Source organism: Simochromis diagramma, unplaced genomic scaffold (assembly GCF_900408965.1).
Source record: "Simochromis diagramma unplaced genomic scaffold, fSimDia1.1 OVJJ01000603.1, whole genome shotgun sequence".
NCBI classification, from domain to species: domain Eukaryota; kingdom Metazoa; phylum Chordata; class Actinopteri; order Cichliformes; family Cichlidae; genus Simochromis; species Simochromis diagramma.
The window spans coordinates 6,408,476-6,422,189 of NW_024387414.1; the positions used below are offsets into that span (position 1 = coordinate 6,408,476).

At 41.0% G+C, this 13,714-nt stretch overlaps 1 protein-coding gene across 2 annotated transcripts in view; it reads left to right on the top strand.

Moving 5' to 3' along the window:
- The window catches only part of ntrk3b (neurotrophic tyrosine kinase, receptor, type 3b), a 219,926-nt gene that overhangs the window by 147,081 nt on the left and 59,131 nt on the right, over positions 1–13,714 (top strand). The gene's annotated exons all lie outside the window — the stretch shown is intronic.

Consider the following 13,714-nt stretch of genomic DNA (forward strand, 5'->3'; position numbering starts at 1 on the left):
TTAAATTTGAAGCATTATGTGATGTGGAACTCTGACCTGAACTAAGGAAATTGTGAAGTACAGCTCTCCTTTCTGTGTATGCAGTAGTACAGCGTTCAGGTTCAAATGTAGGGAGGTTGATGTTACAGCTAACCTTGGCTATGCGCCCTGCATGGCTGCCCCTGTAAGCTATCAGTCTGCTGGGAGTCTGACTGAAATATTAAAGAGCCTGCTTGTTCGCCTACTGTTGGGCCTCAGCATGAAGCAACCAGGCTGTAGAGAGTAGTATATGTCACAGGTACAGTAGAGCTGTAACGGATGGAGACCAAGGTGAAACAAGAGCGCAAGATTATTCTCAGAGTAATGGACATATTACCATCAATCCTTTGATATATTTACCCATCTGTCTATACATTTGTGACTGACAGGACCTCCCTTCAGTGCGTCATGTTTGCTGCTGAGGAAGGAGGACTAAAGTAAAATACTGCCAGGGTATAAATACATCCTGCTATTATAAAAAGCAATGCCCTTGCAGCGGTGAAAAGAAGTTGGAAGTCACCTCTTCCTGTCATACATCACTGTACAGCACACCGGGCCTCATAATGTAATAAAACACTTCAGCACAGTTATCCATATTTGTCCAATGCCAATGTTCAGTGCCAGTGCAACAAGTACCGTGCCCTTCATGTAGCTATGTAGAAAAATGTAAGTAAGATATCAAGGTCCGACATTCATAAAGGTTTCTATTTATTTCTTGTCTGATTTTTCCAAGGAAAAAAACTTGCATTTGTATTAACCCATTTCTAAGTCTTTTCCAACATTTAAGCAATGTTCAGTTTTTTGAAGAAAAGCAATGAAAGAAAGCCCCCGACTTTGTCCTTTCAGTAAGTTTTAGGTCATTAGGAGGTCATCCTTATAAACAAAGGTTATGTGTTATTTCTCAGGAGAGAGGACCTAAACACAGGAGACTGGGAAAATGTATGAAACCCAAATGTTGATGTTATTTGAGCATTTTCCTGGATGATCTTGTGTTACCTTTTCTGGACCCCATCATCACTGGTGCCCTCGTTACAACAGCAGATTGTATCTATTGAAATGAGTAAGAGGACTTCAGTGTTAAAGCATTGTGGCCAGTGTTAAGTCAAAGTATTGTGTGTTCAGTATCAGCACTTTGTGATGTGATGTACCTTTACAATGGTAACTTATTTATGTGGATAGAAAACATACCGCAGACAGCCTTACATTTCTTTCATAATGAATTGATGCAGTCACTTTTCAGGAATGGAGGGGAATGGGTGGGGGAAGTGTGAAGGTTGATTTGCATTCATGTGTCATGGTTAGATTTGCGATTAGAATGACTCCCCTCCCTTCCCCACTGTGCACATAAACACACTTCCCTGCCTCCTCCTCCTCTTCCTCCTCCTTCTCCTATGCCTTCACCTCCCGGGCTAACAAATCTGTTTGGTCCTGAACCCTCCATTGGAGGGATGCAGTTGTGAAAGAACCGAGGCAGGAATCAAGACCCCTGAGACTAGAACCATGAACAAGGAAAAAAGAGGCAGGGACAGACAGAGAGGGAGAGAGAGAGGAAATAAATGATGTGAGTCTTTTTAAAAACTGCTTTTAAGTTATGATGAAACAGCAGTTGCTCGGGTAAAACATGCTGATAGAGGAATTTAGGTTTTGATCTATTGCTTTGGCTGTCATTCTGAAGGCATTCTATGTCCTTATCAGTATTCCTATGGTTGCACAGATAAACTTCGGCAACATGTTTAACATCCTGACAACAGGCTATTGAGTGCAGAGAAAGTAATCAGGAAAATTGTGTAAAGAAAACAAAGAGCAGCGAGTGCATGAGAGGAAGGGCGGGTGGAGAGAAAAACAGAGAATATTGACACTTGACTGATATTTCTTAGTAGGATAGGGATTTGATTAAATGTGTATAAAGAAGTTTGGGTAAATGCTAGAGAAATGGGGTCTGATGCCACAAAGTGCAGAAAGTGTGGTTAACAATGACCTTAATGTGCTGCTTCCAATTAATTTTAAACTGCTGTTAGAGCGTTTGCTTCATTACCTTAACCAGCTGGAAAAACCTTTTGGTGCTTTTCTAAGCTTGTGCCACGTTGTTCTGTTCAGCATCAAGGTCTAAAATGTCTTTGTCTGTCGTGAAATATGTGAGCAGCTATTTAATGGAGACAATTCTCTGAGGATGAATGTCCTCAACTTTGGAGAACCCCTGACTTTATTTTTTCCAAGCCACTGTTCCTCAGTGGATAAATCCCTAAAGAGTTTAACTTGTCCTCATTTGTTTTTCTAATCTGCTTCACTTCATAACAAGGTTTACATTTCTAAATAATATCTTATTGGCCCGAGTACTTACTGTACCCTCGACTTCTCATCACATTTATAGTCCTGACAATCATTTTATTTTAATTTAAAATAATTTTTTAACATGAATTGGCATGATACATCATACACAAGATTGAATTAGTATTTCACCAAAACCAAAATGTATCAAGACAAATATTAATAATAAGTAATAAGTCAGAGTGAAGTACAAATAGTGATGTTTTTTCAGTCGCTACAGTTCAGCAGCCTTAAGGTTTTATTTGCTGCAGTCGGGCAAAAATGTTACATTTTGTATTTTCTGTTTGCTTTTGAAAAAAGAAAGAGGAAGCTGCAGAATGGTTGTGGGGAAAAAGCAGTATGAATGCAGGATATAAACCATTCATATCATTCAAATTAACTTCTGTTGAACTTTGTGTTTAGTTAAATGTTAGCACAAGAAGACAGTAAACTAAGGTGGTAAATGGTTTAGGCACAATGCGTCCTGTACCTCAGTGTTGTAGAGATGTCAAGCATGAGTCTGGTCCACCATCATGGGGTCGCCTCATCGCCAACAACAACTACTACCTGTTTGATTGCTTAGAAGCCAGTATACTTAAATCCCTGTGCCCCAGAGGATGATGTCACCTATTTCAAACATTCACTTAAACTGATATTCACAATTCTCAGCATTTTTATGATGGTGCATTAAAATGAAAAACAAACTAAACAGTGTGTTTGCAAGGCTGCATAGAGCAGTACACCATTTGTAGAAATGTCATCAACCTGTAGTATCAGGTATGATAGGGCAGTGGTTTTCAAACCTTTTGTGGTTAAGGTGCACATCTATTCATATCTGCATAAAATAAAAAGGCTATCTGCCATCTGACAAAGCACCAATCCTTCTGTTGATTGTATTGTCAGATGAAAGCAATTCTGACCTATGATACTTGCAATTTTGTGCTCTGAAGTAAACTCCGCTAGCATATGACTTGTTGCCATAACCTTATCAGATATTTTCCCACAGTCCAGATGACTCATTTTTATGCGGATATTTGTTTTCCCATTCCTTCTTTAGCTTGTGGGTCACACTAGCGATTATTTGGTTTTCTCCTCTCTAGATAGTGATCTGTTTTCCACCCTCTGAAATTTTGTTAGCCTCCTTGCTATCATTGGGGGCCTTTGATGTGTCATACTGAAATAACATCCACCACATGGCAGCTGTGCAAGTGTCGCAGAAGATTTTTCTTTTTCTAGTGAGAAACAAATACCTCCAAAGCAGACTATTATACTTAACTAAACTAAAAACTAAAACTATGTGTTAAAAAATGCCAACAAAACCAGCCTGAAGACACTTTGGTGCATGCTGTAAGTTGTCTATTTGTCCTTTCATATTTCTTTTGAAGTTCCTACATTTTGCCTTGACAAATGCTCCCAAAGTATAATAAAAACAAATAAAACTGAAAGTAATAAAAACTTAAATAAAACTTTTTTAAGAACCCAAGAACGAAAGTTGGTTTTCTTTTGTTTGTTTGCTTCTGTTTTTGTTTTGGGGTTTTGTGGAATAGTAAAATAATAGTAAATCTGTCATTATTTTATGCAGTTATAATGATGTATTGTTGATCCCACAGCACACCTAGATTTGCCTTACAACACACCACTGAGGGGAAAAACAGCATTACACTGTACACTGTTATTCTTTTTTCTTTTTCTTTTTTTTTTTGTTCAATTTGCTGGGTGGTGTCCTGAGACTTCTAGCTACCGTTTCAGCTACCGTACTCAGATATACACACGTTTCTACTACATTGTACTGTCTACAGTGTATGTGCAGTGAACTGTTCATGTTCCATGTTTCAGGCAGTTTTTTTTCCTCTTGGGAGCACAGTCTTGCTACCTATGCAGTTATAAATATCAATAAATCAGAAATCATTTTGGTTCAATACTGCATTTGAACTGATTCATTTACTTTTATTTCTGTATGTCTGCTAAGAAAACCGCTAGCCAAGTTTTCACTACATTTCCCCACATTTAACAGAGTAAAGAAATCATAATCCTGTCAGCCCCTGAAACTAATAATTTACCTCTGCGCTAATCCCTTCACCCCTGAAACACTTGTTAGCTATAGAGCGACATTTGCATGCAGAGGCTGCACCAACAGCACTGATGTACACTATCATCAAGCAGTTTTGTGGCCCGCAGTAGCTGAATGTGGCTTTCCATCTCGTTTGTGATTTACATGCAAACTCTGCCAGATGCTCAACGCCGGAGAATCGTTTTATATTCTATTGCCACGACAAGAAATATATCCATCTAGTGCCGGGTTGCTGCTCTGCATATGTTTGTACTGTATGTGTGTGCTGTTGCCTTTACTTTACTGCCGAGTTTATGATGCAAACTGGTCTCTGTAACAATGCCACCAGAAGCTTTTCATTTCTTTCTGATTACATTGCAATGAGAGAAGAATGCAACCCCACACTGAGTGGCTCTGAATATCTCCCCAGATTACAGCATGTTTGGTTTTCAATTTGATTTTGGGTGCATAACGTGTACTAAAATGTAGGTCCGGGGTTATGGTAAAGATCCAGCCTCTGTCATGGTCATAAATCAATGAAACAGACTCTGGACAGCTCGGTTACTGGATGATGTCATTTTCCATCACTTTTCAGACTTGTGCAAAATTGCTTTGTCTGTCTTCAGGGAGCTTACAGGGTAATGTGTTGTCAAAGATATAAAAGCTGATAGTGCACTGTGGGAACAGAGTCAGTATAGCAATCTCAGTGTTTTCTTTTATTATCATTCTGAGCATCAAGACCACATATATACAGCAACACAAACTGTAATTGCTTCACTGCTGTGTCATTGCAGATAATGTTTGGTGTGGTGTAGACCGATTGATTCCAGAGGACATGCGTACGAGTGGCTTCAGATGCGATGACTGATAGGTTTACAGCAGATTTCCAATGAGTGTTTATTTCTGTCTCGACTCAGACGTCCTTCCCCTCAGCGTTTGCCGTTGTTTATACCACAATAAAGAGAGAGTACGTCGAGCTGTGTGAGGTGACTGTAAATTGTCGGTAGCCCATAAATTTCAGCGTCCTAGCGCTCGGCCACAGCTGGTCACCATCAGCTGAAGAAGCAGTGCTTTTCCTACTATGGAGGCTGCTACTTTGTGAGAAATGGGGTTACCCCGAGTTTGTCTCCGCTGTACGGCTGTCACGTGCCCACCATGCTTGAGTGGGAGGCTGAGTGAGCAGGTTGAGGCTGTTTGTCAGAAGAGCTATTTAAATGTCTTCTTCAGTGCAGCAAGGGGAGTTGTCATTTGAGTTTTGCACATAACTGCAAGGCTTCTTCACACATTGGTGACATTTGGCGATTAACTGACCTTTTCGTAAATCTTATGCTACACTCACTGTGTAGTGATTTCCTCATTTGGCTGATACTAAGCCAGCAGCTGCAACATCATAACAGTAGCCGGTGGTAGTCCTGTTTGGCTTACACTGAGTCCACTTAGACGCTGTAATTAAGAATGTGTTAAGACATTTGCTGGTTGTACTGAGAGCAATATATCAGAAAATTAACCTGCCGTATAGTCATAGTGCTGAATAGCAAATGACCAGCTTTGATGGATTCATGAAAAAAAAGCTTTGAGCACCATGGCAGCCAATATTTATGTCCTGCAAACTCACAAGTTTGCCTTGATTTCACACTTTTCAACCCTTCCCACGTATGTATTTAATTTGCTTCAAATCCATTGTTAACTAAAAGCGAACCCTTGCCTCAGTAAGTTATCCTTCCTGTGTTCTCTTGTTCATTTTACATGTCCTCAAGTTAATTCCAGTCCTAATTAACTACCTTTGAAAGGAATCTGTGCGATAATTACCACAAGGAGGTGGAACGGAAGCAATCACACTCTGCACAATTTATTCCCCACCACAGGGAAAACCCCGCAGAGTCACCTGCTGCCTTTTTTTTTTTTTTTTTGCTTGTCCTGAGAATCACCTTCAGCTCTCACTTTTGTTTTTAGGGAAACAGAGACACAAACAAATGGGGAAGTGGGGCTCCAGACATACCCCTCCTGCTGGTTTTTACTCTGGTCTGGTATATTTGCAGAAATAATTGCTACATTAAACACAGAGTGAAATCACAAGTTGCAAGTGGAATAAAAGCACTGAGAAGGTAAAACCAGCAAAAACTCAGAGGATGTTTTAAAGACTAGATCAGACAGGGGAGAAAGAAAAGGATTAATAGGAGGTTGACATGTTAATGACATCTTAAGACACCAGAGGGGAGGATGGTACCAACCTGGTCACTGTGGACAAGTTGAGTACAGAGACACACTAGCAGCCAAGCCTTCTGTGCACAGGTAAAAAGCAAATAACAACAGTAGTTTAAAGGATAAGGCTGGTGGCATTTTACATTTAAACCCCCTGAAAACGCCACTACCAGCGGTGTGTTTGTCTCACTACTGTCTGAGGTCTCTCCCCAGTCTACATCACTCTCGCCTAAATGCACTTGTTGCACCTGAAGAAGCAATCTTTTTTAAAATTCGGTCCCTAATGTTGATTAATTGTTAATTGTTTTAAAAGTCATTGTCAACAATAGAACGGCCCTACGCTGTAGCAAAAGTGACTGGAATTAATTATTTTCAGCTACTGATTAATACAAATAGGTTGTTTTAGCATTACAGGCCACAGAACAGTGTATGTGGGATGGACTTATCATTACTGTGTGTGTCCATAGTAGTGATGGAGCATATCGACCTGTGCAAAGGTTGGTGTGTTTTTAGATTTTGGATTTTGTGACACAGACAGAGGAGCTACATTAAGTGATTGCTAAATTACAGACAGAGCTTGTTATTGTTGTTGCCCTTGTGTTTTCATTGGATTTAAGAATTGTACGATTTTATTTTATTTTTTAACAAATTTTAAAAAGGTTACAGGTAAGGGGAGAAATATCATTTTTAATTCTGATACTTTTGCCAAGAGTGTTTTTCTTGTATGCAGCTGTGATTTGTATAGCGTGTGGTTGGGGCTTCATATTTTCCTTTGAATCCAGCAAAATGTCACACATATTTTTCCGCTCAATACTCTGAACAGACTTCACACCGCTGTGGGTAAGAGCAAGGCTTTTTTCTGTTGGAAGAATATCTCTCCTCCTCCTGAATTTTCTCAGCTCAGAGTGAATTAAGTATTTTTGAGGAAATGGAAGAAAACAAACATGTTTTTGCCAATCTGATGGAAACATGATGAAACAAAAAATTTTAATCTAGAGTATTTGCTAATATGACAAAGAAAAGAAGCTGGATGAGTACTTGTGAACTCATTTTTCCTGTTGTAATTTCAGCTACACAGTCTCAGTGACAGTCCAAGCCAAATATGTGTTTTTACATTATTGTTCAGTATTCTGAAAAAGCTTTCAGAGCATGGTTTTTGGAAAGTAAAAGGTAAGTTAAAGTCAAATAGCTCTGCTGGGTAAAGAAATGAAAGTGTAACATCATAAGTTATAATCACAAATGATGTTTTCTGTTGAGAATCTTTTGTTTGTTTTGCTTTATTATAATATATAAAGAGATAACAGAAAATTATCTTGAACAAAAAGTTTCTCTTACTAAAAAACATTTAGATAACGTCCATGATGTGGGTTCAACTTTGTCACGATTTGCAAAGGCGAATCGTGGGGAGAGCGTGAGGAGTCGACCCAAATGCAGGCAAACGGAGAGGAAGGTGGAGGATAACAGAAAGAGAGCCTTTATTTATGGCTGAACAAAAAAATCAACAGCTGGAGCAGAGAAAACGAGCCAAAACCTAAACTGGGAAAACTAAGCGTAAAATAACACAAACCTGAAACAAGAAACTAGAAGAAGAAACCCTAACCCTAACCCTGGAAATGCGAGGAGCGGAGAGCAGAGGTTACACTGGGGATGACAAGCAGACGCACCGATGAAGAGCAAATGACAACACACGCTATAAATACACAACAGGTAACGAGGGGGGATGCACAACAGGAGGGAGACACGGCTCAGATAAATCTGACATAGCGAGACACAGGGAGTAAAGGACCACAACTATCAAGGTAAAACAGGAAACACACAGGCAAAATCACAAAACACTGGGTCGCAGACCCAGGACTGTGACAAAATTTTTATTTATCGATTTTAGTCATGTTTTCTGGCGACCTACTGTTTTAATCTTCTAACTTTATTTATGTGATAAACCACTCAAAAAAAAAAAAAAACCCCACACAAACACACAGCACAGCGAGGAACAGCTGTTATTTTTTGCCATTAGGTGGCTATACATTTCTTTCCCTGTAGCTGTTGCTCACTAGCATATATGTAATGACTGAATGGCTCCCCCTTGTACCCAACCTCTGCCCTGCTAAATGTGTGGATACGAGTTTGTGAGGCTTCATAAGGCCATGAGGTGGAACGAAAAAGCTTTCACACCATCAGCGATCTTTTTTGGTCGTGTTAAAAAAGGTTGGGGTTCAGTGTGATTATTCTTGCAAGGTGACAAAAGCCTGGAGATGGAAGCCGACTTGTGTTTGAACATTTACAAGTTCAAAGGTGCGAGTATGATTTTGATTCATCGCTGACGCCCAGCACTTGGACAATGCCTTAATTTACGACTCCATTTCAAAACCCAGGAGGACTAGGCTGTGCTGTCTCTGCTCGAGTAGAGTAAATCAGATTGGCTTCTAAACTCTGAGAAACAGATGATGCAAATGTCACACTTGATCAATTGATTTGACTGAATTAGCTAATGTACCTGCAAACCGCACGTGAACATAAAACATCTGCTGTACCGCCACAAGCTGGGATTGTGGGATGTTACTGCGAAGGAACATTGAGTAATGTAGACCTGAGTGACATGTCTTCTGCAGGGACACATTTTAGAGAAAAGAGAAGGATATTGGCTGGAGAAACATATTGGCTGGAAAAAGCTCGAAGGATGTGAGCAATGAGTTTTATCTAATCTTCAAACCGCGGCATGCCACAGTGATCTAAGACTTTTCCAGAAGGAGTCCCGTGACAAACTGATATCTGTTACTCTGAACAAGGATTTTTTTTGCCACCAGTACCAGGTCCTTTGATGATCAGTTGCATTCTTGCCGACTTGTGTGTCAGAGGCTCCATAGCTATAGAGTGATTTGCAAGTCTTAGATTCTTCTCCATCGTGAAAATTTCACGATTTCTCATCGGTCATAAGGAACTATCTTCAGAGACAAGAAGAGCAAAAAGTCCTGCAACAGATGGTGTGTTCCCCGCAGAGCCCTGATCTCATCATCATAGAGTCAGTCTGGGAATACATGAAAAGGAGGAAGAGACAGAGGGAAGTTCTCTGAGCTCGTTGAGAAAAAAAAAACCTTGAAAAACTGTGCGCAAATATAGCGAAGAGAACAACTGCATGGTTTTGGAAAGTATCCTCATTACTAACTCACCACATATGAACATAACTCACCACATATATGTGTATATAAATATGAGCTATCGATGGTAATTTATTTTTTTACAGATAAGTTTTATACATTCTTAAACATCTTACACTTAATTATTTTCGTTCTTGCGAGATCTTCTTGAAGGGAATAAACACATCAGTGCTCTCAAGTTGATGCAGTAAATCTCAAATCACTATTACAGTGGAACCCCGACTTACCAATACCCCATTTAATGAAAAATTCAAGTTACGAAGGCACCCAACGGCAATATTTCTGCCCGTGTTACGGCAAAATGCCCGCGTAACGAAATCCGCTGGCTCTGATTGGCTGTGCCCAGAATGCCCAGAATGCCTTCTGAATCATGTGACAACCCCTTGGCTTTTGTACTTGCGCTTCGCTGTTCCACTTGAACGACGTATTGTTGTTGCAGTTAGCAATTAGCCTATAGCCTATCGTTTACTCAAAAGGAGCGATGGGTGCTTCGACTTACCAGAATTTTCGACTTACGAAAGACCCTCGGGAACGAATTAATTTCATAAGTCGGAGTTCCACTGTATTTTTTTAAATTATTTTTTTAGCTTAGCATAAAGCCTGTGAGCATAAGGAACAAGTTAGCTCGGCTCTGGCCAGAGGTAACAAAATCCATCCTAACATTTTATTATGCTTTGGTTTTTGGAAGGTTTACAGAAGCAAAATATTTTATGTTACTCTTTTTCAAGGAGGTGGTACAGGTAAAAAACCCAGGACAGCTATTTCTGCTTGCAGTAGAATAGAACAGTAATAGAGTACACACCTTTGTCATCAGTATTGGATATTCCTGTTAGGTCTTGAGTTTTGTTGTGCTACTGTTTTTAATCCTTAGTTTATATGTTTTAAGTTAAGCTTTCAGTTTAGATTTTGATTTCCATTTATGGCACTTCTGAAATGAAGTTTCTATATAGCATTTACGGTACATTATTTATATCTAATTCCTTCTATTTAGTTTTTTTTTTTCCTCTTGTGTTTAGTTACTTTTACTTCCTGTTTTAATTTTTATTTTGTGTTTGTTGTGTCTTATCTTCAGCTTTACTTCAGTGTATTGTTGCGTTCTTGGTCTAGGAGTGCATTGAACGCAACAAGAAACTTGGCCTCCACTCACGCACCACCCAAGAAAGAGCTAAACAGAAAACACAAAATTGCTAAGCAGCCATTTATTTACGTCAGCAGTGAGCAATGCCAAAATAACAAACAAAACTCCCTAACGGTCCCCACACTTCCTAATACAAAAAAAACCAAAACAACCGACAGACAATTCGCTTACCTAAAGTGAAAAACAGGAGAAAACTGAATCAACAGAAAAGGCTTCTCACCACTACCAGGCTGCTTTTTAGTTAACTGGACAATATTAACTAAATAGGCTGCCGGACACTGGCGCCAGGGTGGCTGTGGCTACAATGTAGCTTGCCATCACCAGTGTGTGTGTGAATGTGTGTGTGAATGGGTGGATGACTGGATATGTAAAGCGCTTTGGGGTCCTTAGGGACTAGTAAAGCGCTATATAAATACAGAATCAGAATCAGAATACTTTATTAATCCCTGGGGGAAATTATTTTTTGTTACAGTGCTCCATTTTAAACCAACATTAAGACAAGACAGACAATACACTAACTAAGAATAGTACAATATATACATATATACACATACATACTTCACTCATAAATAAATAGTTGGAAAAGAAACATGTGTAGCTGTAGCAGCAAACAGTGTGTTAAGTGGATGCGTTGTACAGGGAGATGGCCACAGGCAGGAATGATTTCCTGTGTCGTTCAGTGGTGCTTTTCGGTAATCTCAGTCTCTCACTGAACGTGCTCCTGTGACTGACCAGCATGTCATGGAGTGGGTGGGAGGTGTTATCCAACATTGTCTTTATCTTGGACAGCATCCGCCTCTCCGACACCACCTTGAGGGTGTCAAGCTCCATCCCCACAACATTACTGGCCTTACGGATTAGTTTATTAAGTCTGTTGGCATCTGCGACCCTCAGCCTGCTCCCCCAGCATGCAACAGCATAGAGGATCGCACTGGCCACAACAGACTCATAGAAAATCCTCAGCATTTTCTGGCATATGTTGAAGGACCTCAGTCGCCTCAAAAAATAGAGACGACTCTGGCCCTTCCTGTAAAGTGCTGTGGTGTTTTTAGCCCAGTCCAGTTTATTGTCAATGTGTACTCCAAGGTATTTATAGTCCTCCACAATGTCAACACTGACCCCCTGGATTGAAACAGGGGTCAAGTGTTTCCTGGTCTTCCTGAAGTCCACGATCAGTTCCTTGGTCTTTGCCACGTTGAGCTGCAGATGATTCTGCTCACACCACGTGACAAAGGAGTCGACCACAGCCCGGTACTCTGTCTCATCATCCCTGCTGATGCATCCAACCACCGCAGAGTCATCAGAAAACTTCTGAAGATGGCAGGTCTCTGTGCAGTGGCTGAAGTCTGTGGTGTAGAGGGTGAAGAGGAAGGGGGAGAGGACAGTCCCCTGTGGTGCCCCTGTGTTGCTGATCACCTTGTCAGACACACACTGTGGGAGACGTACATATTGTGGTCTTCCTGTCAGGTAATCAACAATCCAGGACACCAGAGAAGCATCCACCTGCATCGCTGCTAACTTATCACCCAGGAGGGTCGGCCTGATGGTGTTGAAAGCACTGGAAAAGTCAAAAAACATGACCCTCACAGTGCTCGCCGGCTGGTCCAGATGGGTGTAGACACGATTGAGCAGGTAGATGATGGCGTCCTCAGTTCCGAGACGAGGCTGATAAGCGAACTGAAGGGGATCCAGATGTGGTCTTACAATGGGTCGCAGCTGGTCCAGGATGAGCCTTTCCAGGGTCTTCATGATGTGGGAGGTCAGTGCCACGGGCCTGTAATCCTGGGGGCCACTGGGACGTGGCGTCTTTGGTACAGGGACGAGGCATGATGTCTTCCACATCACTGGGACCCTCTGCAGACTCAGACTCAGCATAAACAGTTTATGAAAGACTCCACTCAGCTGGGGGGCACAGGTCTTGAGGACGAGGGGACTCACTCCATCTGGTCCAGCAGACTTGCCTGAGTGAAGTCTCCTCATTTGCATCTCAACCTGGTATTGAGTGAAGGTGATGGGTGGGGGAGGGGTGTCAGGAATCTCAAGGGAGGCAACATGTGAAGAGAGAGGCTGGCACAGTGGTGTGGCTCTGGATTCCAGGCTGACTACAATACAGGCCATTTAACTAAGTTTTTAGGCAAAAACACTCTAAGTAACAACAATCGGAAAACACAGGCTATCTGTGGGGTGGTGGAGAAGGGACCAGGTGGTTGTCATCTGGTGGTTAAGTACTGGGGTAATCAACCAAGTATCCAATCCCAGAACATGAATGAATTCCACCCAACTACTCAGCAGGCACAGGACTTCAATAAGACACACCCAGGTGTCCACACCTGAGAGAGAAGAGAAAAAAACAAAACACAGCCAACCTCTGGTGGGAGGAGTCACACATAAATCAAACAATTACAACACTGAATCATAACAGTATGATTACCCTGATTATGTTCGGTCATGTCTCGTTTCCCGCCTGTTTCCACTTCCCTGATTATCCTTGTGTATATATTGTCCAGTCCTTCCCTTTTGTCTTAGCATCTGTTTATCCACTGCATGTGTTCCCTGCCTGTTTCTGGATTCTTTTGCGTTTTTCCTTGAGAACTGTTGTGTTTTTTCTACACTGACATCAACCTGATAAGATTTGCATATTTGTTTACAACTAGTTACTACTGTTTCCATGTGCTGTATTTGGGTTATTTAACAATTACAGGCCCCAGTTTGTTAGTTAATTCCCTAATGTATTTACAACCTGGTTGTATGTCAGTAATTATGTTATTGTGCGATTTCACTGGTAGGCGCTGTAGTCAGTTGAGAATAGTTTAACTCTGGTTTTACTCTGGACCCGGCTCTCTT